The sequence below is a fragment of the Anolis carolinensis genome, chromosome 2 (assembly GCF_035594765.1).
Source record: "Anolis carolinensis isolate JA03-04 chromosome 2, rAnoCar3.1.pri, whole genome shotgun sequence".
Lineage (NCBI taxonomy): Eukaryota > Metazoa > Chordata > Lepidosauria > Squamata > Dactyloidae > Anolis > Anolis carolinensis.
The window spans coordinates 79705771-79712536 of NC_085842.1; the positions used below are offsets into that span (position 1 = coordinate 79705771).

Genomic DNA, 6766 nt, shown 5'->3' on the forward strand with positions numbered 1-6766 from the left:
AAGGCTAATAAAAAAGTACAGTGGTAGTGGATTGTTGAGAGTTCAACTAAAACTCTGAATCCCTGGGTTAGGAGAATAAAAGATAGCAGTGCATGGCAACAGTTTCTAGAAAATAACCATAGAGACAGCTCTCCTGCTATTTATGCATGGCACTGAACTTTCCAATAGCATTGTGCTATAGAAAACTCTCAGAGGTGAGCATTCTTTGTTGCAAATCCCCAGCGTATTACATGGCTTCAATCCCTATATGAAATTAGTGATATAATCACATAGGAATAAAAAGCCATAGAAGACAATGGGGCATACTGGTAGCACCAGTTAGCAGATGGACCTCTCAGATGAAACCATATCAATCTTTTGTTTCTGTCTCTTTTCCCGTCTTTTCCTCATCCCTACCTTAAATGGTGTCTCTTCACAAGGTTTCTCTTCAGTCGTCGCCGTGCATTTGGAGTTGGTTAGGAGTATTTCACATTTCCAGGATCTTCTTTCTTTTTCACTAAAGCCTTGGGTTACACCAACAGTAAGATGTAAAAGGGTGTCTTAGGAGCAGAAGTACACTTAGTAGAATTAAGGAAGAAGATACCACTTAGTACATGGGCTAAGTCAAGCACTTATTTTCAGTATTAAAACACAAAAACTCAGGCCCCATCTACACTGCCATATAAAATCCTGATTATCTGCTTTGAACTGAAATTTATGGCAGTGTAGACTAATGTAATCCAGTTCAAAGCAGATAATCTGTATTTTATATGGCAGTGTAGATGGGGCCTCAGTCACCTTCCTTGCCCCACTGCTTTCTTCACTTCTACGGGTTAATTTAGACAAAGGAATGTCACATATTGATTGTGCTGCTATTAAACAACTAAAAATGGAGGGGGAGAGATATTTGTAGATCTACTGCAAACCACAGAGAGATCTAGTAATAAATCCTGATTGGTCCAGCCCTTCCCTAGAGGTTTAGGGCCTGAAATGATAGATGTAAGGGATGACATAATTACTGAGTTGCAAAAGAAGAGAAATAAAGTATTAAAGGCTATATGAAGTAAAGAGAAGGCATAGAAAAGGTAAAACAAATAGTCAAACACTAGAACAGGCAAACAGCTTTGCTTCTGTGTTATTCCTTCCCACTCAGATAATATTTTTACTTATAACATGGCGATCTGCTGAGTGAGACTATAGAAGATCATTCAATATTTTTTGTGTTTGTGTTTCATGAAAATTTTACTTGACAAAAACACAATTTTCTGTGCAAAAAATATTGAATTTATTTTTGCAAAAAGGAGCCAAAATCAACCCCCCCCCCAAAAAAAAATCAACCCCACACTATTTTTTCATGAGGATTTCTCAGTATGTTGACAATAAGGAGGGGAAAATTTGCATTAAGAAGGGGAAAATTTGTATACGTTATATCCTTGTTGTCAATCATGTTATCAAATTAAAGTCTTGTTATCTGGAACTTCAGATGTGCACTATGCTTTTGTGCAATCACAAACATTTATTTGGGAGGGGCATCTTTTTTCATTTTAATTGTCTTTACACTCATATCAATTAGCCAAGTAAAGATGCACTTATGGCAGGTTTCATGGTTACATATAGATTCCCTGGTGGCGCAATGGGCTAAACCCTTGTACTAGCAGGACTGCTGGTCGAAAGGTTGGCAGTTCAAATCTGGGGTCAGCTCCCATCTGTCAGCTCTAGCTCCTCATGCTGGGACACAGGATGGTAAAACAACAAACATCCAGGTGTCCCCTGGGCAAAGTCCTTGCAGATGGCCAATTCTCTCACACCAGACGTGACTTGCAGTTTCTCAAATCGCTCCTGACACGAAAATAAATTGGTTGGTTAGATGGTAGACTTTTGGGGAAAAAAATCACAGAAGCCACATGTGGTTGATGAGACATACTTCTCAGTCCCAATTGTATACCTTTACCTACACTGAGCGATTAACTGCGCACAAGGTTTCTTTCTCCTACTTTCCATAAAATCTATGTACTGTAGGCTTTGTATATGAAATTTGACTTTTGCAATTTTAGAATGCCCACTGGGGCTGAATATAGATAGACATCATTTATGTTATAACAGGAGTGAATGTTATTAATTTTTTAAAAATAGTAAGCAATGCCTTTCTGTAACAGTGAGTCAAGCCCTCAATAGCTTGATTGTGTACATATTTAATAATGTGTGCTGTCCTTTTTGAAGGATGTCAATGGACTGGATGGCTTCCAACTCTACTATTCTATGATTCTATGTGATACTTACCATATTATCCCAGTTAGTTATTAATGGTGGTTGCTTTCCCTGCTTTAGCAGCATTTAAAAAAGATATGAGCATTATTGAGAGGTGAACATAGTTTACAATATGGCAGCAGAATTGTACCCACAGATTCCATCCATTCCTCTTCATCTCAATCAATCAAATTTATGCACATAAAGTCTAGCTGAGTAGGCTGCATAAACTGAAATAGGCAGGGTACCCAACCATTTGTAAACATTGCATTTGCCCATTATTTTTTCACAGGTTATGCCATACATAGAATACATGGAGCTGACATATCAAATTACTCAATTGATATGTCTTAGTATCAGCATTGGCTAATGCTGTTGGCAGCTCTCTGCCATTTCAGGCATGATTCTTTTCTAAGCCTACCTGGAAAGGCAGAAGATTGAACATGGAACTTCTTCAGCTGCTTTGAGCCTCTTTTCTGGAAAGAAAAGGTGAAGTATGAATAAACATAATAAACATAATAATAATAATTCAGGCAAAGCACATGCTCTTGTGTCAAAATCGAATGTCCTTGCAGACTAGATGTACAGAAGAAAAGGATAGGATTAGCAGGAATTGTTCCAGAGATATGCAAATCAGGACTTTTTATTCCTGGTTCCAGAGTAAAGCCCTTTCTCTCTCCTAATAAAATTACATAGTGTTACATGACCATCCATACATTATTCATTTGTGATGCTCTATATATCTACTCATGCTCTACCCACATTCAAAAATAACTTGGCAATGTTTTAAAAATTCAACAATATGCAATGCTGTATACGACTTCTGAACAGGACATTGCATGATGCAGACTCTATTTGAAATAAGCTGTATCCCTTTGCTTGGAAGTGGGGTGTAGGGTCTTGGGGGTCTCTTGTTCATAAAATCTCCCAGAGTAGAAGCTGACTTGCCAGCAAATAACCGCAAGAACAATATTCTCAAAAAAGTAGAAGAAAGAGGGGCAAAGGGGGAACACAAATGACTGCAATTCATCTCAAGATTTATGTGATTTTATTTGCTCTCTCCTAATACTATGTTATACAAGTCTCACACTGACTTCAGCCAAAAGTGGCAATTTTAGTAGCTTTATATAAATGCTAGACAAAAGCAACTAAAAAATGTCCTGTCTGCCTTTCAGAGATAAACTACAAGGGCAGTAGGCAAACATATATACACATTCATTCCTTAAAAATACCTTGCCATCTTGACAATATTTAAATATGAGGAATATGAAATTTATCACCCTTCTCAGACACCCAACAACACATCCAATGCCATTTTGTTATGATTTTAAAACACTTTTATCATCACAACGTAAAGAAATCTGAAAATCTTACTAGCTATCACAATTTTTCCTACCCTTATTGCCAGCAAATATAAGTCATTTGTGGTAATCAATAGCCTGAAAAACAAAACAAAAAAACAAATGGATAGACTCGTACTCCAGAAATGGAAAAATGAACAATTACCATCTATGATTCAGAATTATCTGGGGACCTTATCAAATGCAGCTTTCTCTGCATCTTCTCCCCATTTCTCCATAGTGCTGAAATACAGTCCCATGGGGTCCCTCATATGACGCAGAACAACTTCTGGCAGGACTTCATGGGGCTGTTTTGGCAGGGTGGAGAAATGGAGCCCAGAGTGCATTTGGAGAATACAAAGAGGAAGCGGGGAAAGAATGGGAAACCACATGGGTTGGGAGGCCATTCCAGAAGATAGGGAAAGGTGGTAGAGAATGAAAGATGTTTCCCTCCGTTTCCCCCCTGCCCATCTGATGAGATCCTTAGCTTAAGCTCAAGAAAGTGTATTTTTGAAATGTATATACAGTACCCATAATCATACCCTTTATATTATTTTTCTCCCTCCAGATTCTTGGTAATGATACTGTAGAAATCTATTAAAAATGGAAGGAGGCAGGGCTGTTTTTAATCCCCTTCTGGTAACCATTTTTTGATGCCTATTTGCCAAATGGCTTTTAAAAAGTATTCTTTGCAACATCATTGCTTCAACATTAGTCCAAAGGAAAAAGGCAAATTAAATAGCATAAATCAATAGACAAATGCATGAATTTAAAAAAAATCAGTACATATAAAGTGGTTACTGGTGACGCTTTTATTTTGTTGTGCAAGCTGATAGCCATTATATGTCAGTCATATTTGAGTTTTATGTTCCATTTACTGCTGACTGAAGACATTTTCACTTCTGAAAATGTTGAAAGTGCAAATATTCACAGATATCTTCAGAATGAGGCCTTTCATTTAAGCACAATGAGAATGGCTAAAAAATGGATGTAGGAAAATAACACCCGCTCTTGAATCTTCTGCCCAAATAAGAGCGCTTCCTGTGGTTTGATGATAAGGCCAGCCTGAGAGCTTGCCCCTTATGACAAGAACAGAGGCAACGGAGAAAGCATGCTTGAGGAAACCATCCACAGACAGAAGGGAGAGAGGAAAATATCTACCCCTGGCCCTGCCTCACACACCAGTGGAAATCTACAGAAAGAGAGCATCCCTGCTCTCCCCTCTGCTATCTCCCCACTATGACAGAGTGAAAATGAGAGACCAATTTCCAATCACGCTAGTAGAGCGAGCTGTTCCAGCAAGCTGTCAGCACCTGGTATACACTCCTATCAGACTAAATCCCTTGGCAGCCCATTAGAAGCTGCTCCAGGCTGGCTGCGGGATATCTTGACAGGAAGCCAGACAACAGACTGAACAAGCACAGATACGCTGTTTAAGAAGGTGTGTGTGTGTGGGAGGAATGAAATCTGGGATCTATTACTCTGTTAGAGCCCATCTGATGACTACTTACGGTGCTGCTGATTCTGGAGAAGAGCAATGCAAAGGAGGGGAGATTCCCATGTGAGCATGGATGTTCATGCATGTACTCATATTTGCATGTATGTGGCTATACACAAAGGGTCCAAAAAAATAAAATAAGTGCATTGCCTTTTCCTTCCCTAATTAGAAGCTGGGTTTCTCATTAGTAGAAGCAAGGACAGCAAGTCATTTTCCTTCTCTTCTGCTTATTAAGAGAGGTCCCCATGGGACCTTCAGTGGCCCTTCCAAAGGAAAGGCAACCATAGTAGGACTCCAGTTTGCTTGTCTAAGAAAGATGTTCTGCTAAGTTTGTGGAATTACTGAGCTTGACTTGTATAAAGTAGTTCCCAAATACAGTAAACGTAAATGTTCACAGGCATTTATTACCAGAGACCTCTTCACACTACCCTGTTAAAAGTGAAATTATTATTATTTATTGATATGGTTGCATCTTATAGGATCCTGGGGTTTAGAGTTTTGTCAGAGGCACAAGAAGAGAATTCTGAACATTCCTGCCTAAAACACCAATCTCAGGACTCCAAAGGATTTTACCTCAACAGTTAAAGTGGAATCATATTGCTATAACTAAGTTGTGTGAAAGCACAGTTGGCAAACGGTTTCGCAAAACAAAGGAGACTTTTGTCATCCTAGAAACTAATATCTAATTTAGGGTGAGATTTTGTGGACCATTGTAGCATATTTCATCAGATAAATGCATTGTTTCTTATGCTGATTTTACCACTACCCCCTCTTTTCTAGGCTAGTATACAAATACTAAAAGGGGGGAAATTATACTAATGTCTTCTTTAGGAAGTGCAAAATGTGTGTATTTCCATATCCAGAGATTTGGTATCCATAAATTCAGCCATCCATGGCTTGAAAATATTTTTTATAAATCCCAGCAGTAAACTTCGATGTTGCCATTTTATATCAGGGACACCATTTTACAACATTATTACATATAATGAGACTTAAGCACCCATAGATTTTGTTATCTACAGGGGGTCTTGGAACCAAACTCTGGTGGATACCTACTGTAAGAAATGCCCACATATACAGTACATGCTTCCTTAAACGCCAGCATACCTATGTCTGACAAACATGGGCATTTCCTTTAGTACTTAAAGGACCTTATCACATTAGGAAATATTCCGTTTCTGAGACTGTTTGAGAATTACTTTGAGCGGGTCCCATCACATGACGTTTGCCCCTTCCTGTCAGTATTCCATCAGAAACTGTCTGCAAAGTGTTACAGAAACAGATTATTTGCAGACAGAATTCTAATTGTGTTTTTGAAATACTATGGATTCTTCTGTTGCTGAAGTGCTGTTTTTGTATGTAATAAGAAAATCTTATGCATCCCATCAGCAATGATATTTTTTAAAAGGTCATAGAGCGATGTAGGGGGTGTTTTGAATGGATTGGGTGGAGCCAGGCTTCCGCAATATTTTTAATTCACAAGAATAATAATAATCAGGTGTGATGAGGAGAATATGCATCTCGTCCCAATACAGTATGCATCCCGTCCTTAAAAAATATAGGATGCATACTGATATAAACGGATTATATCCCATGTGATAAGGTCCAAAGGCTGCAATGCGGCATCCTTTCAGCCTAGAATAAATATTTGTGTGTGTCAATATCCTATATTACACCATCATGAAGCAACCCACATACAGGA

At 38.5% G+C, this 6766-nt stretch overlaps 1 non-coding gene across 1 annotated transcript; it reads right to left on the minus strand.

Annotated features, from left to right (window-relative positions):
* Positions 1-212: 212 nt before the first annotated feature.
* On the minus strand, positions 213-307 carry mir135-1 (microRNA mir-135-1). The gene has a single exon (NR_129851.1). It is a non-coding gene; the product is annotated as a microRNA mir-135-1 (primary transcript).
* Between the last annotated feature and the right edge of the window lie 6459 nt (positions 308-6766).